At 30.0% G+C, this 27,664-nt stretch overlaps 1 long non-coding RNA gene across 1 annotated transcript; it reads right to left on the minus strand.

Annotated features, from left to right (window-relative positions):
- Positions 1–4,085: 4,085 nt before the first annotated feature.
- LOC126549349 (uncharacterized) lies at positions 4,086–27,474 on the minus strand. Its single transcript, XR_007603488.1, has 3 exons — positions 27,383–27,474; positions 25,945–26,123; positions 4,086–4,382 (listed from the first exon to the last, which is right to left on the minus strand). It is a non-coding gene; the product is annotated as an uncharacterized LOC126549349 (long non-coding RNA).
- Between the last annotated feature and the right edge of the window lie 190 nt (positions 27,475–27,664).

Below are 27,664 nucleotides of genomic sequence, written 5' to 3' on the forward strand. Positions count from 1 at the left end.
TCGTTGTGTAATAATAACATCGAAGAATGCTAATATGCGCCGCAGCGGCTCCACGGCCAAAAGGGATTGGGAAAAAGTGGCAGCTGAAGTATAAATATATTATTATATTTAGTATAGCATAATATAGTATATGCCCTCGTATTACACACGCACGCATACATACACACACATGTATACACAAAAAAAAGGTAAAGATGGTCACCGGCGAAGGCACCTGGACCAAGGGACCCTTTGTCAAAAAAACGTTTCTCTCCTTCGTTTTGCGCGCCGCCGCCACTATACTGCCACCGTCGTCGTCGTGGCATGCTGCATACAGACGATGAAAACATCTGCAAAAGGTGCGCGAGGCAGCCACCAAATGTCTTGCGAGACTTTTCGAACAAAGCTCTATTTTTGCAACAGTCTTACAGCTGCGCAAGACAGCTGAATTGGATAAAAAAAAAATTAGTACCTAACCATAAGAATATAAACTGCAATAGAGTATAACACACTGCGAATTCGTAATTTTGTTATGATAAATAAAGTGTGGTCGTTGATAATAGTTAATAAATTATAATTATTTATGCCGTCGAAAGTCTGATTTTGAAAATTTCAAACTAATCTACTGTTTATTCAAACCCATTTACTGCTCGTATAGTCGTATGATGTATTTTAATATATCATATTGTTTATATGTTTCAAATTATTATGTAACACGATAAAACTTTCACGTATAACATGAAATGTAATTGCACCCGTATATTTGTTTGACATATAGGTAGGTGGTGTATTTTTTTAGAAATGTTCATCATCAATCCTGATAAAACTTTTCAATTCAAGTGGTTTATTTAAACCATTAATTTACAAGTTCAAAAAAAAAAACCAAGATAGTTGCTCTGCTGTATAATAAGTGACAATTAATGTACCTCATCGTTGTAAAATTTTAATTCAATGAAAATCATTGTATACAATAAAAAACGATTCAGATTGTTAGTCAGCTTATATTTCTAAGAATGTTTTATTAAGTATCTAAATTGTTATACGTAAAATTATTATTTTATATAATTAAGTATTAAATGCTAAGTCAATAATCAATACAGACGTAGCACATCGTATATATAGGTTCGTAGTATTAAATATTAATAGCTAAAAATTAATTTTTGTATAAATCGTTTAAATATCTAATTTTTTCTAAACATGAACGTTAAATATTAGTCAAAAATAAATATACCTATTGTATTTTTAAGTTTCTGTTCTAACTTTAGTACCTTGTATATTAAAATCCCAAGGTTTTTTACTCTCAAACAATGATGTTATTATAATTAAATCGATAAAAGAAAAATTTAAAAAGTTTGTTTATATTTATATAAATACTTTAAGATACTATACATATCATACAAAAAAAATAATGATATAAATATTTCTTAAAAAATTAAATCATTTACAGCTCTATTCATTTAATACATTTATCGTTCTGCACAAAATCTATAATAGACACATGATTGTAAAAATAATATTATAATATTAATTATTTCATTCATAATTAACCATTAAATTACTACTTGAAAAAATATTTTCATTTTTGGTTTGAACTGTATTATCGCATACAAGAGATAATTTTTTTTAACATATCTACCGATAATGTAGTGGAAGTTGCCATCAGTTTGCCCCTTAATAACTAACCGGGAAACTTAATACTTGTAACGCTTAATTATTGGTTCGGCGTGTTACTGTAGAAACACTAGAAATTGTAGAAACAATATATTTTAAATCAAAAAAAGACAAAACAAATTCACATAATATTATATAATGACGTAAAATTAAAAAAAGATAAAATAATTGAATTTCTAAATAATACTATTCAGTTTTCTGAGAACGACGAATAACGAACGTCTTTATCACAATGTATATGTTAAGAATTAAATTATATTATATTTTAATACTTACTCAAGCAGATATAATACGATTATTCAGCAGTATAATTTATTTGTTATCTACTATGTATTAATTGTTAATTATTATGATAATGTAATTTATATTTTAAATAATTAGTTCTTAACCTATATTGATCCTATATGTTATATAAGTTCATCGATGTATTAGAATAAGTTAAATTCATCTGAAATTTTAAAGTAATAGTTTATGTAAAAGTTCGATATTTTTTGTAGAAATTAAGAAACTTAGTGAATTGCGTCAACGATCGACTTATTGGTAAGTAGACTTGTGGTCCCTCAGTCGAGCCTTATGTTTTTTGTACAACTTATGAAATACGTACACTATGTAGTACACATGTTGCATATATTATAATGACATACTATGGTTGTTTTTTTCATGTAAGCTTGTTGTAATCAAGCATATTTTATATGATCGATATATTTAGATGCAAACGTTTCCAGAAAAATTATGACGTGTACCACGCAAATACCGTTTAAAAAACCGTCTCGCGTGTGGTATATTATAATGTGTTATGATATACAAAGCGAACGTCCGAGAAGCAGAGCTGCAGACACTCGTTTATATTAGGTATACTTAATTTATAGTATACTGGGCGAGTCGTCCTTTTTAAAATATACTTCTATCGAGCAATCTGGTTCCTAAGAAATCTTCAATATTATATGAAACAGACGTGCAATGTACACCACACCACATCACATCACCTAATATATAATACTGTAGCACAAGCAGCAATGAAGTTAGATTTAAAATGATCAATACTGACCGTATGGAATTAATAAAACACTGTTTTAATCTTGGGAAATTTCAACAACGACTATTTATGATCGGGTCATGGTATAATAAAATATTATATTAAATAAATAAAAAAACCTTTTTTTATAATATATTATAAAATGTTTAGACATTTAGTGCACATGTGCCTACACCACCGCATTATACATGATAATATAGAAGTGGAAATAAATAAAATATATGTGTTACAATATCGAGTATTCTATAAGTGGTGTTTACCACAATAGGACTTTCTATGGTTTGCGGGGGGTTTTGAGGATTGGCTGACAAGGTTGGCGGAAAGATCAGTATAGGGGGTGAGGTATATTGTCGCGTAGTGCTAAACGTGCGGACCACATTTCGGCTGATAAAAAAACGACACGTTTTTGAAGAAATCTGTCGTGGGTAATATTCTACACGATAATATATTATACATATGTGATGTATATGTTTTACAGGTGTTTTTTTTTTTGGATGGAGGAGGGGGGTGAAGACCGGAACCCATCCGGTCAGTCGGTAATACAGTACATTACATTATTGTGTACTCATGACACTCGTTTATTTTATAATGTATATCCTGTGACTTGGTCAATCTGTTATACATGTACGAGAACGTGCGTAACTTGTATATAATATGTCTTTATATAATATAATAAATGCCGGATTTTCGTTTACTTTCGCTTCAACCGGCTTATAATGCATTTATGTGTTTTTGTTCTCTTAAGAACTAGGTCCTCCCGGTTTCTCTGAAAATCTGTTCAAAATATAATAATATTGTCATATAGATTCCAAAAAACTTGTGTATAAACGCAATACATAACGTTATACTCAATAAATCGTTATTACCCGTTGGGAACAATTAAGAATATTTCGATGTAAAAGCGAAATAGAAAATCAAACAAGTCTACGATGTACGACAAACGTCTTAACTTATGGTACGATTGGTATTATTAATGTGATGTGCAAGCGCATTATTTGTATTTATTTACAGTTCGCTGACTGCAGTATAATAATATAACTTAATATTCTCATTAACCCTAATAACAGTCTAAACAGTTTACTCGTATTCTTCGATGAAAATATATGATCACTTAAAATATTTGTACATGAATTATCTCTATAAATCGGCTATCACCGGTTTGCTGATAATAACACTATAACATTTAATACATTTCGATTTTTTTAATTTCAATTTAACCATTTATTGTATTTAGAATACACCAACAAATACTGAACAATATTTGGCACTAAATACTTGAAAAAATACAACGATAAAAAATATTTAATTTTTCTGTCTGTTGTCTACTTCACTAGAAATCAAATAATTTTTTGTTCAAAAACGTTAATAGATATAATTATTCGATACATTTATCGGCCATTAAAAATTTAATATCTACGGGTATTCAACACATAATTTTTCAGCACTTTGATTAAATAATAATACACTATACTACTTTAGGGGTGTGGGTGTCGGTTAACACACAAGATAATTAGAAGATTGATTTCTATACCAAGTTTTTTATCCACAGCATGAGGAGGATATCTTATTTTATCCCATGGAATTTACATTTTCATCGTTAATAATATTTTTTTGAAAACGTCGAGCTGTTTTACCTGTACAGCTATGAAAACAACGAAAGGCAGCATTCGGCAGAGGTCATGCTGCGTGAACCTGTCTGTAAAATACAAAAATAACATTATTGAACATTAAAATAATATACAATATTATAGTAGGTATCATATTATACAAAAACAATAATAATAATATAATAAATAATGATGAAGGCTGGTAGATAATATAAAGAGTGTTTTACGATTTATATATTGTTTTCTTATTTTTTTCTGTATTCGTATTATTTAACATTATAGAAAAAAAAAACAACTAACAAGTGTAAAATATGTGATGACATAAATTTCACAACGCGAAAACACGTGCAGCCCCATGAAGGAACGACGGGCGTCCTGCAGTCCCGATGGACATCACTTCGAAAAAACTAATCTATGTTAGGCACCTATATTATATTATTATACTCGTATATACATTACACGTATAGTAATAATATTTCGACGTTTGTTGTTATAATAATATATTATATAGTAGTCCGTGTATCGGTGTATACGTATAATATTATTAAGACAAACTGGTCTCTGGATGGGCGGCTGGTTTCTTTCGTGTCTCGGTGGCGGCGCGGTGGGTGGGGTTTTTACGGGATGGAGCCAGAGATTAGCGGATTTGGACGGTTTATAAGCGAGTATAACACCGTGAAATTTTCTTTTCGTAATGGTAATCACACGTGTGGTACACATATTATATGTATATATTTAGGAGACTAATCCGGGTAAAGATCGGTTACCGAGATCCTTTTGCGGAGCGTATAATAATATATTTATAAATATAATATATTATAGTTGTTGGCGTATATATATTTATTATGAACACGTTGATGGGGGGAGGAGCTTTGGTAATTAGTCAAAGATTTACCGATCGATAAATTTTAAGAATGTTTATATATTATTATTATTTTTTTTTATGCTTTAGTTAAATCGTTTTAAGACATTTTGTATACCTTATTAAATTAATATAATATATTTTTATGTCTAAAATCTTTGCTGAGCTGTTCGTAGGCATCGTGTGTAAACTTGCACCTCTCCATCTGGCATCTATCGAATAATCCCAAATAAATTATGATTTTAGTTTCAAAATCTGTGAGTCAGCTGTTGTTTTAATTGGATTTATAGCACTGCATTTTAGTGAAAAATAATCAATAAAAAACCCGCAGTGTAGTATAAAGTATAGACGATACCAAAGTAGTACCGAACGGATGGACAACCGAATAAGTCTCAATATTATTATAATCTGAGAGTGTGTGGCTACAAAAATGTATGAGATACAAAATTTTAAAAAAACATTTAATATTTTCACTGATAAACGTAGTTGCAGATATTTGTCAAACGGTATAGAACACCTGCACCGACTCGACCTCCACGGAACATAATAATATAGGTACTAGGTAGCTGCAGCGGACCTCCGCTGATCGGTATTCTATTCTATGGCTCGCCGCATTATATACCTGCAGATATTATTTGTACCTGTCGCATTGTCGGTACACGCACATAATAATATAATACCTATTCGCGCGAATATTTTCCGACACGTATCACGTCGAAAGAAAATGAGAGAAACAAAATATACGAGTAAATCGCCGTCGTGGTCGTGGAATATACCGACGGCTGTTAACCGCGGCGGCTGCAGAGTGTTAATACTTCGCAGTATACCTACCTACACGACAATCGAGTAAATCGCAATAAAATATTCCTGCGGCCATTGTCCTGCAGGCGGCGGCAGTTGCAATAGTCATTGATACATTTTATTATTATTATTATCGTCGTAAAACCCGCGGCGATCACTGCGTGAAAATATGTGTCTGTTCTACAGAAATTTTCGGTCGGTGTTCGCCGACGATCGGATTACCGTCTATGCCGACACCAAAATATAATGTTATTATATCCATATAATGTAGTATATAGGTAGCAATGTATATATATATATATACTTCGATCCGAATCGCAAGCACAATTCCGCACCGTCGGAGCCGACACCCGGCTGGGACGTATATTGTATCGAAAAATAATAAAGCGACGATGATACTGTATAGTAAGACGTCTCGACGACAAAAGCCGATGGAATTTCTGAAATCGTGTCGTTCACGGACCGCAGACTCACAGAAGAAACGCGCACATGTCCGGTACGAATAACCACCCACAGTATGTGTAATAGGTATAGGTATGTGCCGACCGGACGATGTTATAATCGTTTCCCGGTAAAACTATTTCTAGGCAAATAAATCCGATGAACGGCTACCGTTGATGTTTGTGTGTAATATATTATATTAGTCATCACGGGATCGCAAACTATATTATATGATAAGGTTAAATCGATCGAAGTCCGGACAGCACAGTAAACTTTTATGTGTGATAATAATTTTTCGTATCAAAATTTTTCATTTCGATAGCTACAAACAATAATAGGGATATTGGCGTAAGCGAGTTTTTGACGATCATTGATAACGATAAAAAATAATAAAACATTTCTTTGAGAAAAAACTTGTTTTTTAATGACTTAAAATTGCGAGAAAAAGTTTTTCAAAAATGTTAATAATTTTTGATATAATGAGTATCTTACGTTAAATAAACCACCTGGCATGGTATCGCGCATGATACTCATCAATAACTAAGCTATTAAAACTATTATATGCTAATTTTCAATAACTGCTAGGATTTAAATATTATAATCAAGTTAACTTTGTAGACCTTGACTAATGGGACCACACATAAAACGTTTAAGGAAAGATCCATTTGATACAATTTAAAAGACATTTTGGCAAAAAAAAATTATTATTACCAATTTATGCTATTATTATAGGTGGCCGGACGATATTAAACCAGAGTGGAGAGCGATAAAATATTTACGCCCTCGGGTGGGTCGATAACAAACCAGTACCCATTAAAAAATACAGTATAGTCTATAGTCGTATAGGTAACAGTTGCCATTTGAGAAAAAAATTTGAAATAAACATGCGTTTAACATTTACCTTCGACAATATCGGACACGGATCCGAATGTTTATTATCAGCCATCGGAACTTACTGACTACACTGGTAAATATTTTTAATGTTATACTATATACTATATAGTAATGCAGTTAACTGTCGAAGATTTTGGAAAACAACTAGTAATACTATTGGGTGCGGGTTGTCCTGGGCGCCACAAATGTGATGTCTATTAAACCACGCTAAGGTTAATGTTATTATAAAATGTTTATTTTTGGTATTTATAAACGATGAGTACAACATCTTTTCTGTAATACGAAACGAACAATTACTAGAAGATAAATCGTCGGGAACGACAAATTTTTCTGCCGAATTGTATAACATAAAATTACAAACACTTTTAATGTTACGTCGATAGCCGAAAATCACTCATTTTTTATTTTTTATTAAATAAGAATTATTATTGAATATCGAAAACTTTAGAAAAATGTTACTGTGTGTTTTATTTTTGCCCTTTGTCTATGGTTTTAGGATCCATCAAATATCGGTAAATAATGTGAACAAAAATTGAGGCGTATATAGAATAGGTACATCAATGAACTTTCATCATCAGTAATCAGTATAGATATACTGCGTTTAAAACTATGTAATCAAACAATGATATTATATATGTATAATATATGTGTATACATTATTTTATTTAAGCTTACATTCGTATAGACTTATAATAGCCTTTAATAAATATATACAAATTTTATTCCTGAAACTGTATAGTATACTTTGTATTATATTTTCAATAATTCATTTATAAAATAATTAAATGTTTTATTAAATTCCTGTGGTGACCATTAAAACTTTTTTTTTCAAATGTGAACCATCTTTTTTATATCAATATTTAGGTTAAATTATTAAAATGATAATGTTTATCAATATGAATCAAAAATTAAACAAGTATTTTTGAACTTAAATATAATTTTAGTAATAATAAGAATAATATATTATAGTCTATGGCAATTTAATGACGATAAAATAAAAACTACGGTTACTTATATAAATATATTAAAATTTTATATTTTAGATAAGACAATAATTATTTAGTGATATAAAGACATAGGATATAAAGTTTAATAGTTTAAAATTAATCATTAGAATATAGATTTTGAAGCATCAGAATTTAAAAGAAATTATTCGACCATACAATTACAGAAAAAATAGCGTGTAAAAATTATTTTTAAATAACAAAGTTCTTTTTCAGCGTTTTTATGATTATAGTGAATCACCCTGTATTCCGACGGGTATTATAATATTATATAATTAATAGTTGTACGATATAAGTATATAAATATAAGTTAATATTAATAATCGATAATGTGCGTATATTAAGTATAACGAAGTATTATAACTATTATAAAAATAAGGTTATGCGAGCACGGTGTACTTATTAATGTATAATGAGTTATTTTACTCGTTTCCGAAGACTTCGGCCACGTTAATCATAAATTTATACAGTCATAAGTATACATATGACCTTCTGACGTCCTAATGATATTCTAAATTCTAATAATATCTAATATAGACCTACATAATACAAAAATAATATTATTTACACGTTAAAATTCAATTTACCAATCATTAAAATATACTCAACGGGTAGTAGAACAATACACATTAAACATTAATTATTATCCACTTTGAATTGTTTCCGTGCATACACGATTTTATAATGACCTGTGAACTGTTATCAAAAATCCGTCTTTGAAATCGAATGTACTTAATGCCTAAACATTTTATATACATATATAATATAAACTTTAAAGTTCCTGCTAAAAACGCAATTTGATTTCCTATTTTGTTCGTTATTATGTCGTTATTATCATTCATTTCATTTCACAGAAATAGACATAAACAACTAATAATATCTTTTATTATTTTAACTTATAATTATTAACTAATTATAATACACGCAGTGGTAATGCAGTCGTATATATTATAATATACGTTTTATTTTCGACCGATGCGAAACGATCAGTTTTGATCATTCTACAGAGATCAAAAATAAAGAAAAAAAGGTGACCAACAATCACTATTTTCAATAATGCTTGTAAATATTTTATAGTATTTTAAAAAATATATATTTTTTAACAAAACATAAATTTTAAGTTCACCAAACGCTACAATGCATATTTCATATATATATAGCTATAATTATGGTGATGCTTAATGAACATAACTCATAACATTTTCTTTGTAATTTTTGTTGATTTTTGAAGCATTTAAAATACAATTACATTTTTCTCTTGGACCGTATGTAATACTATTATGGTATTTATTCATAAAGATTTTCAAGGCGTGCAATTTTTTAGGTAATAAAACCATGGTTAAAAAATAATTACATAATTTTTACAATAAAGAGATATTATATCTAAAACAAGGTAAACACAAAAAGGCGAAAATATGCGAAGTGATTATTTATTTAATATTGGTCATTAGACATCACTTAATGAACTGATATAATTTTCATTACAAATACAATGAATACGTATAATATACATAATATATAGTAAATATTTACGTTTTTAATGTCATATAGACTATTACTTATGCAGTTTTATCAATAATATTAAACCAAACATAAGGCATACAAATATATATTCGATAATTAACTATTCATACATATTATATAGATATATAGGTATTAATAAATACCAATACAATGCTATTTAGTCAATTTAATACAATATTTATCAGTCAATTCATTCTCATTATATTACAACTTATCACAATAAATCAAAGTTTTAACATCGTTATTATTATGCTATACAATATATCATTTTGTGTACATAAAATTGATGTTTTGTCAAAAAATATTTTTTTTTCAAATACCATAGAATGTGAATGAAACATTTTTTTGTAAATAATATTTTTATTCAATATTTATGTCTATTTTATTTTGTTTTTTTACCATTAACCACTGTGAGCGTAATATTATAATATAGGTACATATAGTGTATTATTAGGAATAATAGAACGGTAAAGTCGTCCTCGTTCGCGTATATGAACATTAATATAGGTATCTTATCTCATCGGCAATCGCGCACGATTTCCATATACTAGCGCACCTGCCCGATCGATAAGTCGTTTAATGATTAGTATATATTATAAAGTTATAACTTATAATACGAGCAGGTACTCTCATAATGATCGTTTAAATATAAAGGTATATTGTATATAAAAAAAATATAATATATAATATCATCGCAATGCTTATAATTTAAGTGCCTATATGTAATATTAATGATCGACGTATACGCCTTCGAAAATTCACTGATTTAATTTAATTCACTCGTTTGTAGAAAGTACCTACAGTTACGTTCATCACGTTAAAAATCAAATAGTTTATGACCGGCCTCCCACGTACAGATGCGCCATGTACCATGCCTTATAATTTGTTAAAAATATTTTCAAAGATGTTTCAAATAGGTAAATATTTAAATAAATTTAAAAATATACTTAAAGTACTTTTAAATACATACGTACTTGTTTATTTTGTAGTTTTTTGTTAGTTTATAGGTACACTCATTTATAAAATATGTTTAACTATTGTTTAAATAGATTAAATTCGACATACCATGAGATTTCTTATTTTATATATGGTGAAATGTATGGTATTTAGTGTTTTTAATCATAAAATAATAAATATGTAGTATTATAATTCTCTTTTTGATACATTATATTTTTTATAGATTGCGAAACGGAAACACACGTAACATGGATATTTTGGAATCGCATGAAAACTTAAGATATCTTCGTTGGCGAATCCTATATAATATATAGGTGTATAGGTGTATACAGGTATTCTAAGTCGTTTATCTTGCGTATATTCGTCTCAGTTTACCAGTTTACTGGATCTTTTCCAAAAACTAAATTTCCGACTAGTTATTGTAGTGATACATTTTTACTCACAATCACTAATAATAATAAACATGTAAACTTTTTTTTATCTACATTATAGTCACCTTCTTCCCCATTATTAAGCCTAAGACATAAAAATCCGTATTCTAAATATAAGATGTTCCTTACAAAAATCTTAGTTTGATCACCCTAGCACCTTCATTATGGTCACGAACTTATCGATTTGCAGAGTTATATCCAAGCGATCATTTAACTCTCCAACTTAACAAACATTTTTCGTTCCTTTTTTCGTCAAGTAGTAGTAGTGGTTCAAACTCCAGAAAACTTATGTATAAATTAAATATCACTATATTTTTCTAATAATTATAATAAACCATTAATGATATTAGTATTAAGTATTAAAAAATAGTTATACGTACAAGCATATCATTGATATTTACGATACCGACGAAGTGACGTCGACCCGGTCATAACAACGTCATCACGAGTTCTTGTAATATTTATGAACTAAATAATATAATAAATTAATAACATACTATCATTATACACATGTATAACTCATTATTTTTTTTTTTTTTAGATAGTGTTAAATTATTATTAATATATAAACGGTACCATCTGGACCAAGAAAATGTACTCATGATAAGCGAATACCATTAATATAATAATGGTAAAACATTTCGATATGATATAATTATGATGATGTAAGATAATCGGTTCAACTCTATAGAAATATAATAATACATTGATTTTTTTTTTTTTGAGAGGTTTAGCACATAATATTGTTATAAAACAAAAAAATAAATAGGTATAAAAAACTTAAGTTTACTATTTATATATGTATTCGTATTGTAAATTATATCATTTGTATTATAATTATGTGTTAGTAATATTTAATAACCACAATTATGTTTCAGATTTTTATAAAAATTTTTATTTCCGATCGTTTTTTTTTTTATTTATTACAAAACGTTGGATCATTACGAATGAACATCAATAATTTATAATACATAGGTATTACTAAATTCAGATATATAGTTTACAAAACATAACACTAATTAGTACGTAACTCCTATATAGTCCGATATGCACTACTACTATACACTGTAGTACTACACTTATTCCTAAGTTTTATGAGTGGATTTTAGTATCATGGACATAAGCAAAAACACTAAAAAAGGTTATAGTTAGGCAGTTTTCAAACTAGTTATTCGTACATACAACCTCAATAATATAATATTAATTACTATGTCACATTAAAATGTACGTACCTATATTTTACAAAAAATGATGTTGAATGTCGATATTATTGCAATATTTTACCATAACATTAACGGAAAATCGAAATGTCCGAAATGTTGTTGCACGAAACAATTGTCTTGGGCCCCATCTCTTTTTCAAATCTATTCGCCAAGTCTTCTCGCATATATAAAAACAGATACGGTAGGAGTTAGCAGATGGTATTCGTTATGTTTTATACGTTAAAATGTTTAATTTTTAGGTTAACTGCCTATAAAAATCAATTGCTATGAGCCGTACTGTGCAACGTTTGTATTTTGGGTGGCACAACTCGCGTTTTCCCTTTTTAAATACATAACCTTCGATTAACGATTGATTTTTCGATCGGTCCGAACTCCGTCCCGAATAATATGGAATACTATAATATATTATTATATGGGCGCTGTGTTTATATAAGATACATAGAACACCCAGTGCTGAATTGTCTGAATTGACCTATAGACTTTATACGTTGTATACATATACCGAATAAATGATCAACAGCCGGCCCTCATTTGCTTTGAGTCTTACTTATTTGTGTAATAGGACCAGTAAAACAGACATGAATGGTGTTTTTCGTTATTTTAGATTACAAAGCGAAGCGATACACAGTCATAACATATAATATAATGTATCGTTTTCCATGCCATGTTTATTTTGTCTACATTCGTCTTAGTATTGTCTAACGTTTAATATAAACTTTTTTTTTTTTTAATATAATATAGACTATGACATAGAACAAGACAACAGTGTCATCACTTTTAAATGTTTGTTTCTACGAACTAAAAATCTTTAAGAATTAACACACGGTTTGTTTAAAGGTTGTTCTTGCAGCGATTTAAAAATATTAAAAATGTACAGACACAATTTTCTTTTTAAATAGGTATTTAAAATTCAAATTTAAAAGTAATTTAAAGTTTATACAAAGAATGATGATTTTTTTTTATGAATCGATTTTGATTTTCATTATTGCAATTCAAAAAATAATGATTTAAAATGTTTCACTTGTTTACGTATAATGATTATCGATTTTACTATAAGTGTTTTCATTGTCATGAATTTCATTATGATCAATTTTCTCTGTATATAATACCCGTTTTTAGGGAAAAAACATATACTGTAAAATTGAACATAAAAAACGCATCATCGTTTGTACGGTGGGTTCAAAAAGTCAACTATCAAAACGTGGTGTATTATATTATTAACCCCATATTTCACGGTCTGTGAGTGCGGTGGCATCAGCGAATAAGGGTGGTGACGATTATTATTACGGTGCGAACAAAGAGTGCGTGTTCAGAACGTTATGTATTGTTTTTAATTGTTATTATTATACTTTCACCGATATGAATATTCTTATTGGCTTTTTCGCCGATATCAGTGATGACGGGACTAGCGCAGCTACAATATATTAAAATATTGTGATATGCAAAAAATATACCACAACACTCTCAAATTTAATTCATAGCCAGTGATAGAAGTCATCAATCATAGGAAAAATTTTTTTAAAAAAACCATACTGTTTAATGTCAACTATATAATATCAAACACACCATCGAAATCTTAAGTTAATATTATAATATGCTATAGTTAGGTGACAAAAAATTTCGAACGATGGCTGAATCGATACCAAAATTCTTTTAAAAAGCTCTCAAAAAGAACCTAACATGTCATATCGCTTAAACTTTGCATTATATTATAATATACTATAAATACCAAACGATTATATTATACGATTGATTTTTACCATAATACATTTTATGGATCTTTTCCGGTGACTGCAGGAAGACTGCACAATGATGACGTCGCAGGAATAACCTCTCAGTGTACTTGTCACATCTAAATTGCGTACAGCTGCGGTGCAGTTTCTACTCATGATTTATATATATATGCCTATTCAATCCTTTCTCGAAAGACGATATATATTTACTACACCGTACCACTTACAAACACCCCGGCAGGGGGGGACGCCGCCGACGGGTTGGAATTTGTGAAGAAAAAATAAATGCACATATTATATATAAGTTTAACTACCGCCGAGACACCTGTACGCATTGTGTAAATTGTATCGCCTTATAATTCCTATTCACCAGCGAAGGGTCTCTCTTCGCCGTATTATATGTCTCCCCGTACCACCCTGACTCCAGTTTGTGTGTGCGCACTCACCGCGGTGATGCAGTAAGTGTGTATATCACGGAACTCACGCATTGTCATCGCGTTTTATTTATTTATATTATTTTTTTTTTCTTCTGTATCATTATATTATTTCGAAATTGGGTACACGATAATATTTTTACTGTTGTGTGCGCCGAACATACCGTTTAGATCCACACAAACACCGTAACGGTATATATATATATATAATATATATAGAGGTATTATGTATATATAAACACATTACACGTATATATACACACGTGCAGAACCCCTCGTCTCTTGTTCGATGAACAACTCACACACACATATACAAAAGGTAGGTCGATATAGGTACTACACTACACTATAATATATATATATATATATAGTTATATCAATGTATTGATGCGTGCAGGGACCGCACTAATAAACCTATACATTGTAATATATATATATATTGTAGAGTACACCGGTAAAAGGGGAGACTTGCGATCCTCGAAGGATATATTATGTACATGTATAAATATATTTATATTTGAGCATTGTGTGTACGCGTCTACCTATATTATCGTATCATATTATAGGTATCTGGCTCATTGTTGGAATTTAACGTCGAGTAAACTACCCAAATAATACAATATTCGTCGTAGTCTTTCAACAATAAATGATTTATCTTCGAATCTCATACCGTTAATTGATTTTTCACAATATATATTATACTATATGATGAGGTAAAAGTAAAAAATTGAATATTTTATTCACTAACCAATGCATGTAAAAATTATCACTATACAGCTCATGTAGAAATAAATACAATGACCAAAATGATACTTTAATATTTTATTAAAAATTAAAAAGAATACCCTCCTTCTAAAAGTAACCTACATTATACAGTCGCACTACTGCAGTTTTGTATAAATTAATAATGTATTGCTACGGCTTACCCATAATATTATAAACCGTTTCATGTACATAGATTTAATTATATGTATTTCAAAATGTCAGAACATGCAAATCCAAAAATAAAAAAGTAATAATCACATATTTTTGCTTCTTTGAATGCATATTATAATAGCATAAGCATACATAATATTTAGTCCGTTTTTAAACTATTAAGTTTTTTTTCATATTTATAATTTACTACATTTTGCTAGCGTCTTGATGATTTGTGGAGCAATCACTCGTCTGCCGCAAAGCTTAAAAATTAAAATTGGAAAAACACTTTGCGACAATATTAGAATTATTCGAAGTCGTAAAATGTATTATAGTCAATTTATAAAAAAAATATGTTTAGTATCATAGCTACTTAAAATTTTATATCAAGATCCTCTATAGCAATACTTAAAAAATTAAAAATAAAAAACATCAAACAAATGACTCGAATAAATTGTATTTTTAGAAAACTTCTACATTATTGTAATGAAATCTTCGCCCGATACATATTTTCAACTATTATCGAGAAAATTTGTTGTGTTACGTTTTGCGGTCACTGTGACGGTGTAGCGGAAAGTATTATAATGCATACTATAAACTACATTGCACTATTATATTGTATTCTTTTTCCAAATTTAATATGGTGAACATTTTTAACTTGCCTATATATTATTTTACGGTTATTTAAACAAGAAAAATGGAATATAATATCTAACGGAATGATAAAAAATAGATTCAATACGATGTACAATTCACGTGCCCACAACTCCGCACTATTATATTATTTAGCCAATTTCATATGTTAGACAGCCATAATAATTATTAAATTATAAATGCGTCGTTAATAATATTATTATCAATTTTTGGCTGAGATCGCGTACCAAAGAACCGAAGTAACGCGTATATAATATTATTATTAATGTCTATCGACTCGTGTGCACAATATTTTTTACGTTAAGCCCTGCTCGCGGATAATATGTATTCCATCGCGGTTAGAGTGTTTAAGACCCGCGAGTCGGTTAACCGGTTCGGGTGAGTACAGTGTTTTACGGTTTTCACCGATTATCGCCCCGCCATCAATATATAACTACGTTTTTCTGAATAATATTGTAATACTACCTCGATATCTTCTCGAACACTCTGTACATTGATAATTATGCATTCTTGTATTTCTTATAAATTATAATATTAGACCTTCGTAACATTGGCAAAACGACTAACTATAACAAGACCTGCTGCAGTCGTCTTCTGACGGATTTGCATAAACTAACACACTGTAGCCCAATAAATATAACGTATTATCGTAACTAGCTCTCGGTCCCTCCCTACATTTTAAACGGAATAATTATGAGGCGCAGTATATATTATATTATTTATAATTTATTTATATTTTATGCTGTATTATTAAACAAACACCTCGTCAGGTTATTGCAGGTTAAAAGATTATCGTTTTCAGTGAATCCCGGTTGAAGTAGCAAAATAAGTAATGCAACTCCGTTGCAACGATATGTTGCTAACTATACAAAACTGCGTTTCTTCAGCCATCACAGTGGTCAGTGATATTACACATTTCTTCCGCGAAATTATTCGTGAAATGTAGTTTAAAAACTAACGAAAACAGCTAATACAATTTCGTTTTTTCCTTTACTTACATACAGCCGGACACATTAAATAACCACCGAGTCGAATAAAACTGTAGACCTTTTTAATTTCCTGCTAGGGAATTGGGGACCGTTTGACACCGACAATGAATAGTAATGAACTGACGGTATGTATATCGTTTTAATACGAAGTATTTGTCATTTGGTAACTAAGCGTTTTAATATTATCCAAACACGAGCTATAATTGTACGTATATACCAAGCCGTTGCAGCAGCGTAACACGTACACCCGCAGCGCGCAGCTTTTTGCCGTTTTCCCAAAAGTGTCCCCTGTCGCCACTCACTGTGTAATATTATACACACTGTGACCATACGGTTATCATACTATAAGTCAAGTACATAAGGCCAACAGTTTCCACACGCTGAAAAAAGCTATTCTCGCAACACACGTACACACACACATATAGTATATATAGCTTCGCAGCACTGAGCCCAATCCAAATAACGTCGCCATGTGCGCGTCGCCGTCACCGCGAGTGTTTCCACACACATAGACACGCGCGTAAATATATATACAACAATCGTATATACAATATAATAATATGTGAGTATTATATATAGGTACGTACGCGTATTGCAGCACATAAGTCTATACGTGTGTACATTTATACATATTTACATGTGTGTGTGTCGGACTCGAAGATAGACTATGAAAATAGCTCGGAGGACACATGTACGCGCGCGCTTGTGTGTGTGTAAGTGCGCTCGTTTCGAAAAGCGACACCAATTATACATATACCGTACAAATGCGCACACGGTGCGAGCGGGAGAGGATTGAAGCCGCCGCCGGATGAAAGTCTGCCAAAATTACACTGCTGCTGCACCTGGACCGGAGAAGCAGAACTTGCGCTCCGCACTATATTTTATAATACGTACCACGTGCTCGGCGGTCGTATTATCTCGGCGTGTACATGTGTGTGTGTGTGCGTGTGAAAAAAATAAATCTATAGAGAAAAAAATGTTCGAGTACCCTCCCGTCGCTCGTCTTAAGCTCTAAACATAGTCCACACTCCTCCACCCCTAAGTATATAATATTATTATTATTATGCCCACTATGAGTATTACACGACGCGTGTTCGACGAGCGTGTGCTCGCAGACGTGATGTGGAGTCACATTAATTACGAATTTTGTCGATGTCGATCACATATTTTGCGAGGCGTCAATTTTCACTCGCCACTTCGAGATCGCGATATCTTAAACTTGAATACATTTTGTAGAACCGATGCTTTCACATTTGGCATTTGATTTTGTTCCAATAACATAGTGGGTATAAGGCTTATACTATTAATTATTTAATTGGAATAAATAGGTACCGGCAATTTGTCAATTTCATCAACCACGACGATAATATTATTAAAGATATATATCATTTATTGAGGTAATCTTAGTTGTTAGGGAGATACCAAATCGTACTTATACCCAATAGTTTATACTGTTTATAGAATAGTAAAACTAAAGTTTCATATCCTTTTTACAATATTATCAATCTCAATATTTTTATTTCTGTAGCCCGGTGTATACATTCTATTTTGACTCTAATCATTTTAATTGTACATATACTTTTATCAATCTGTCAGTCTGCTATAAAATTTAGCGGGTAAATTATTTTCACACATTTAATTAATATATTAATGTGCATTTATTTTCAGATAATTACATATTACTTTTGTTATATTAAACAAAAATAGTTTAAGTTTTATTCAGAGTTTGGCACCAAGTTATGACGCGTTATTACAACCGGATGGATAAATTATACAAATTTTGTACAATTTTGTTTTTGTCTTTTGGCACAGAAATCCGTACCCTTATTATAAACATTACAAATCTCTTGTCAGGTTACGTATAGTGCAGAGTAAGATGAATAAAAAAATGTTATATTTTACGAGCAGAGGATTATCGGCTGGAATCGCAAGATATAAATTGTACTATTTTGGAACGGGGGCAAGGGACAGTAAAAATCTCCATGTAACATTAAATCATAACATTGAAACGGTGATTTTCATCCGTCTAAATAACGCGCTCGCTCCGTCGTCGCAGCCAACAGACGCACGACGTGCGTTTTAAAATTAGCTGACGAGAGTCCGTTGCCGCACGTGCACAACGTATTTTATAAAATTCATCAGGGCGGTGGCCGGCCTAGGGCCGACGCCCGTTTAATTATACGGATAAAAATTATTATAATCATCTGCATACACGGCTATAATACAATGTTGTCGTCTATACATAGGCACATCGTATATTATGTCGGATTCAAATGCATATATCTTGTACATTATATGTTCGTTTTGACACTTAAGATCTTGTTGGTGCGCGGGTCAGGTTGTCGTGTACTGGCTTTAAGTCTTCCAGCGCAAAGTGTGAAAATTAATTTGGTGCCTCCCTCTCCTTAATCAAATTCTAATATCTCGTGTGTTTTTCTGATTTTGGTGCTCGTGCACGTCAATCATATCTAAAGCCCACCATGGTAGAGGTCATAATAAGATTTGTCAGACGTCACGTCGGTGCATCATAAACTTAGTACACCGGATGAAAGGACAGTACAATCCATATGCATTATCTATGGATCATGCGATTAGGGATCGGGTCTCAAGGGAGTTTGGCTCCTCTGGTAACAAATTCTGGTGTAAAGGGGCTTCGATGTTTGAGTATCAGATGGTATACGTAATAAACAAATGATACATTTTTAATTTTATACTTTAGACGTCATACATATACGCTAATTGCATTGAGAGAATTTCGATGGAAATAAAATATAATATAGTGATTATCAAAAATCGAGTTTTGAGGAACTTAAAAGTTGTACGAATAAATTTATGATAAGATTCGTTTTTTGAAGTTGAAATATGACAAATTATGGATTATTTATATAGTGTTGTCCACTTACCTTAAAATAATTAAGTCTATCTGATTAAATATTAGTAGAAAAACATTTCATTGTATATTTTGTGAGTGACACTCAAGGAATTCAAAATAAAAAAATTAAATTACAAAAATTAATATGAACCTTTTGTAACTTGCATCATATGCTAAAATAATTATTATTTAAAAAAGTCATTTCTAATGTGGACCAAATATTGATATAATTTGTGTATTTTTTTCTTATTATTATAAGATTAAAAACTCCACTACCACCAGTATCACCTTACTCCTTAGAAGGTTTTCGTATGAAATACGAGTACATGTAAAATTCTTGCTAAAAGCAATGTATAATTTGATCAATTTTTACCATAAGTAAGTACTTAAATTATAATTTAAGGAAATTGGCGTTTTATTACCTAATAATATCATGTGACACGGTATGTCGGCGTTGCACTTAAACTTATGTCCAATCCAGCAATGTTCACTCACTAAGACTCGACATTAGTCTATAGATTATGTAAGATTCAAGGTTGAGACACATTTTTTTTTAAATAATATATATTAATTACATGCAGCAAATTTTTACATGACTGACATGACTTTTTCATGATGTAATATTGCTCACCTTTTTGATAATTGTCTTGTTATTTTAGTTAAAAGAAAAAAACTCTTCTTTTAAATTTAAGTCACCTATTTATATAATATATTATATAAACGTTTTTTCAGATGTTTTTATCGACGTTTGTATAGCGGATGTAGATTAGCCTTTAGGAAGATTATGATGCTGGATTGCATAGCAACAGCTGTTATAAATACCAAACTATTATTATTTATCAATAATAATAATATTATATTATATAATAAGTAAAACATGAATTATATTTATTTTGGTGTATAGATTTTTAGACATGTAGGGAGAGTGGTTCGAGTTAACTTCCTTAAGGTTACAAAAATATTATTCCACTGCAACTATAGCAAATCGAATATTTTGATTTTACTATCGACATTTTTGTTATACTATGATTGAAATAATGGTAATTTATTGTTTTTGTAGTATTAAATTTTTTAAATTTTAAAATAATGTATGTGGGTTTGTCGATTTTGTAATCTCGCTGGTTATATCTAAAACCTTGGTTAGGAAAAAATTACATTTACATTTGGATGCAAAAACTGATTAAGTACTGTTGTTTAAGTTATATTTAATAACATTTCATAATTTCAAATAAAATTATTTAAAATTAATTTTTTTGTTATATTGATAATATAAAATTTATATAACGCAGTATAATATTATTTTACTTTATATTTTGAAGAACTGTTAAAGGCACTGCTTATATTGTTAGTTAGTTTTATTTGTTTACAGGCTAATGCAATAAACAAACATAATATTATATGATAACACATTAGTGACACACATTAGTTCATTATTTATATTATCTTAATAACTCTTTAATATTTAAATCTAAATTAATCAATTTGACCCACTTTTTATGAATAACCCACGTTTTAAACTTTTACGTGAAAATACGAACAGCTATCTAACATCAAAAGAGTGTTTAAGTACCCACCCATCACTACAGCCTTTAGACAATATTTTAAAGATAATTAAATAATAGACGTTATCTACTGTAATATTAATTGATAATAATTCCAAACTATTCAGAAACAAAAAATCACAATGAAGTGAAGGCACTCACAACTTAACACCTTAATTTCGAATGAATTGTTGTGGATATCCATTACATTTATTTAAAACATTTACACCTACCCGCCATCGTTTTGAACCCTTGGCCAAGAAATGCCTCTATTCTGAACTATATTAATATAAATATGGTGATCAATTTCATTCACACACAATTTTTATAAACGTATACGCTATTTTATCATGTTATTTATTCAATGGTAATGTATTTTATACAGTGATAGCTGCAGCGGATGCGTTGTACACGTGCAGTAGAGAATTTTGTTTATTATATTCATATAAGCGATAGTACACTATGCATGTATATAATAATAATATAATATAATTTTTACTATACTCAGCGATAACGGTTGTTTGTTTAAGAATGATAACGAAGAAATGAAATGAATACTCTCGTCGGGAAAAACTGATTGTAAAATAAAAAAATTATAAGTGTTATAATACGACAACTGCAATAATAACACAAAAATAATCTTTTTAATTCGGTTTAATTGTGGTGTGATCATAATATTGTAATGTCACTTCTAATGTCTGACGATGTCATCGATTAAACATTCTGGATTTTGAGAGAGGCTAATGTATTTTTATTACGTTCATAATAATCCAGTGACTTTAAGACTAAAATACATAATTTATAATAATATCAATATTTTTTTCTTTATTATGGGGCGACGGCTGCGAATTATTTGATACTAAGTGGTATACGACGAAGATTTTTGAAAATGTAGTTTCTGAGGGACCTATTACACTCGCATTAGGTCAACTGTCATATTATTCCATTACTCTTCGCCGTGTGCAGTCATCGCGGGCAGCGTGTAATTATATTATAATAAATAATAATCAACGGGGGTCACGAAAAAGGATTTTGGGATTATCGCGTTGTCGAATACTATATTATACATGTAAGTCGTCGTCGCATATAAAACTAGTCGTCGTCATCGGAATAACGTTTTTTTTCTTCTGTCTTGTGCGGTTGTTCGCCGTCCTGGTATAATATATTATGAGATACACTACTCGCAGTCTACAGTTGTGTGCGGTGATTTTTTTATTCATTTTTTTTCTCCTTTTCAGGTCATTCGAGAACGCGCATTGTATACACCGTGAAGTTTCTTTTCTCTCCCACTCCCGACGACCCGTCGCGTTCTTTCATTATATTATTATTATTATAAAGCATTGCGGTTAACTGTGCACGGCGGCAACGACGACGATGTTCGCAACAAAAACTGTAAATACGACTTTTCGCGCGCTCTCTCCCACCCTTTCTTTCTCAATCGTTCATTCCCACTATAATAATTCGGTTTCGTACCTGACGTAGACAACGACGACGACGACGCAATACCATTTCAATGAACCCGGGCATAATATAATCATTATTTACTAATAGTATTAATACAGTCGACGACAAACCCGAGAGAATATTATTATTTAACTCGAAGTGTAAATTTTTGATTTTAATATTAATTTCCTCAGTAATGATACATACCGCTTAATTTTCAACATTCTAAAGTTCCGGAGATTTAACTGGCTGTCTGTTGGGATTCTCTATATCCTGTATGAGAGCAGATGTTCTCCATCCCCTTTATTGAGCTTTAACACCCCTATAAGATCTTACAGGTCTTCCGAGCTCGGTCATTCCAATTTCAACCATCGCCCTATTGCCTATTGGTTATATATTTAACATTTATTTATTTATTTATTATTTTCCATTTTAATTTGGTATTTTCTCCAAAACAATGGTACTAGTCGTCATTCGTTTTTATATCTTCTAATCGATCTATTGCTTTGAAATAGTACCGAACGAAAAGAATTTTTTTACAAGTTAGGTAGGTAATTCATATAGCATAATCTTATGACATTATTGATATTATTAACATCACTGGAAATCCTCAAAAATAATGCTAAGGACTAGCTTTAAGCAGACTATCGAAATTTCAATCAAAATTATTATGTGTTTTCACTGATATAAATAAACCATATACACAATATAACCATAACCAAATTATAACCATATAGGTACAATTTACACTATTACCGTATGTATACGGTACCTATATCGTGTTTAAAATTAGTAAATTATGATGATATATGATATCTACCAAGATAAATTAACGTGTTTGAAAATATGAATTAATAGTTTTAACTTTAATTCATCATAAAAATCGTTCGGTGAAATCATCATTGATATGGCGAACTAGTTAGAATATAGTAAAATATATTTAAGAAATATTGCATTATTCTTTTAAATCAGCGATCTTATGTGTTTACCGACTGTTTGTCTACGGTAACAATCACATAAAATAACGTATAGTACGTGTTCTATGTATGTAAGAAAAAAACATTTTTAAATGTCACAAAAAGTATTAAATTCTGACTTTGGTGGACGTCACTTTAAAAAGGTCGACAATCACAGGTATGCGTTCTTGGAAGTCACGCCTTGACAAGGGTAGTAACAGTAATGCATGGCGATCCAAAATAATTGCAAAAGTTCTCCATTTAAAAATGACAAATCCGCATACATATATTCCTTAAGCTCATGTAAAGACATAAATCATAACAGTATATATTGTGTTGAATGCAAAGCTTCCTTAAGGAAATACCTTGGTTGTCACGATGACATGGGTACATAAATATTGTCGTCATGCGTTACATCACGAATATAATTCTTATATAATAATTTTTATTTTGCTATACATATTTATAGCTAGGTAACTAGCTAGGTATGTATAATAAATACAATGTATGTACGGTACCCCGAAGAGGCCTCCTAATGACACCGGCTAAAATAATATAATATATATTATTATGGTGCTGCTGCAGCGGCGTTGGTATGGTACCCATTTATTTCAACATGTAAGCAAAGTATATATATTAATATGTCTATATATTATATTATACACCTTGAGAAAATAATGTATTGGCCTTAAGATATCATTTTTTTGTCATATCCAATATAAAATTAAATAGGTAAAACAATAATAATCAGAGATCGTAATTTTATGCATTTACTCATACAAATAATGTTACTGCCAATAGGTGGTCAATGCTTAATTTTAACATTTTTGATATTTCGATTGTTTTGGCAAACTGGATTTATATCACATTTTTTTTTATTATTCCATTTATATTACACTTGCATGTTTGTTTAGATTTATTTGTATTATACTAACGTAATTACTAATTATCAGTTTTACGGCAGTATTCCAACCACAATGTTATAATATTAAAAGTTTTATAAATGAATGGATTTTTTCGTTATTTTAAAATTTAATTTTTTAACTGTGCATATTTAAAGCTTATACCTTAAATTTTTTGTGCGCATAAATGTATATTTTAGAACTTTTTAATGCGTAGTGCAATATGTTCATGTACGCGTTTTCTGGTGGATGATCTTACGAGACCTAATAATAATATTATAATTCAAACTACACTCACGGTATGTAGTTACGATTTTATACATCTGCTTTCGTTCACTCTTATATAATATATATATAGGCGTAGTGCATACACAACATACTGCCTAAAACCTCTGATCCGTGTACACGTTATTACGTTCATATAATAGATATAACGCAACGCGTGTAAGCGCAGACGTGTGACGTGATGGTGCCGACGATATTATAAAATATAGTATTCGGGAATGTTCAGCGATTGTGTACAAAATAAAACCGTTATCGAAAACATCTTATTTATATAATAATATTATACTATCACAATATTAATTATTATAGAGTACGCGTAGAGTTGTAGATAAGATTATTGTACCTACCGACAAAAAGCCGTTTTCTATTCTTCACGAAATCGTCTTCTATATTATTATAAAAGTACATATAGGTATATGATAATTTTATAAAGGTCGTTTAACCTATTTTAACGACGCACACGCTAATATTAACTGTACTCGCGTGCAGTATTGCGTTATTAATAACGATGACGAGTCACGAGTACCTACCCTGCTAGTATAGGTACCTAACCATCCTAACCTATACTTACGTCCTTACTTTTGAAGTATTTGACGACTTAAACGAGCTGTTGTCAAGTAAAACGACTATAAAAAAAAAGGGAAAACCTCGATAAACGATCGCCCGAAGTATATTATCGTCGTCACCATGTACCTAGGATCCCGTTTGAAGGTCATCGAAGCATCCAAAATATAAATAAATAAATCCTGCAGGTTACGATCGTATGAGATCTTGACATCTAACAACTTACGTCCGTCTGGTGCTTCATCAGCTCTAGACCGCGAATGTAACAAAACAGATGTAGTAACGATAAACCAACCGATCGCGTCAGTCGCGAATATCGAAAAATGTCATCCTTGAGAACAGACGAACTCGCGAGTAGTGTAAAACGGTGACAGAGACTTGACACGGATTCGAGTGGTTCGACGTCTGAAAAAAATTAAAAAAAAGACCGTCTCGATCAATACTGCTTAATAACTACCTATTATTTTTTTTTAATTTTACGTATATTTTAGTATTTTATGATACTATTTAGTTATATTTTGAACGTTTTATAACGAATGTTATAACACGCATTATAAAAAACATTAAATTAAATTATATTATTTCATTATATTAAACGATTTTGGTGCTGAGGAATTTTTACAGATGGGTGCTGAATAGAGAGTTCATTTGATTGATCAGAATTTGAAAAAGTTGGACGAAATTGGAAAAATTACTAATACAGTATTCTGTTATAGGGATGAAATTGTATAGAGGAGATCGTTTAACAATTTATTTGTAAATACTTTTCCAAAATTTTCCTTATACTATATTGCCTATAATATAATACGTGGGACTCAAGCTATTATTATATATATATACATATATATATTATATCTAGAATAATAGAAAAACACGAATATTAATTACATAATATCGCGTTATAGTATGCTTAACAATAATTTATGATAATTATACCCACTATTATAATTTATAATATTCGTTATTACTTATTTATAATGACATTCGACAAGCCTACAATATTATAATGCATCGTAACAAATAACAAATACGAAGAAACCATGTTAAGTTATTAAATAATTAGTGTTGAAGACTTCTAGTTTTTTCATATTTTTTAGAAAGATCGTAGAGAAATTCTAATGATCAACAAATGTGTTTCATAACATTAGGGGATAAAATTTAAAATTTTATTTAGCATATTTTCGCATATTTTGTTATTATAGCATATAAATGCATACTTGGGTATATTAAAAAATTAAGAACATATTTAACAAATTTTGAAATAAGTTCTTAATTAGCTTAGACGTAAAACGAAAAAAATAGTTAATTTTCTATTTAAAAATTATATTTTCATTATCGGTTAGGTAATTTACTATCTGACCGATAAACTGATAAAACTGAATATCGAAATGCGTATAGGAAATAAACTTTAGTTGTCCGTAATATTTTGGCGCGTACTCGTTTATCATTTCGCCCACTTCATGAAATATTATGATTATTTATAAAAACAAAAAAATAATCTAATAATATATTTCCTAAAGAATTTAATGATGCGTTCATTTTCCACGTTTGCTTTAATAGTATAGCTAAGCTAATATTTAAATTTCAGACTTTATTAGAATAGTAGTACTAAGAAAATTGTTATGTTTAATTTTCATGACCGACATTTTATAATTTTTTCTTACCTTTTCATATATTTTCATCAACAAAGCCAGTGTGATTTATGAAAATGTTTTTGATGACTCACAGAAAATGTGAACTATATATTGATAATTTAAAAATATATAAAAATATATTTTGTACAATTCTGGAAAATTCAACAGACATATTGTTAGTTTTTTTGTTTAAGATATTATGTTAAAGATTTAAATTCAATATTTCGTATATTTTTTCATGATAATTTATAAACTCACAAAAAAAAAAAAAATAATAATAATAACATATAATGTTGTACGTATCATAATTTA

Source organism: Aphis gossypii, chromosome 1 (genome assembly GCF_020184175.1).
Source record: "Aphis gossypii isolate Hap1 chromosome 1, ASM2018417v2, whole genome shotgun sequence".
NCBI lineage: Eukaryota > Metazoa > Arthropoda > Insecta > Hemiptera > Aphididae > Aphis > Aphis gossypii.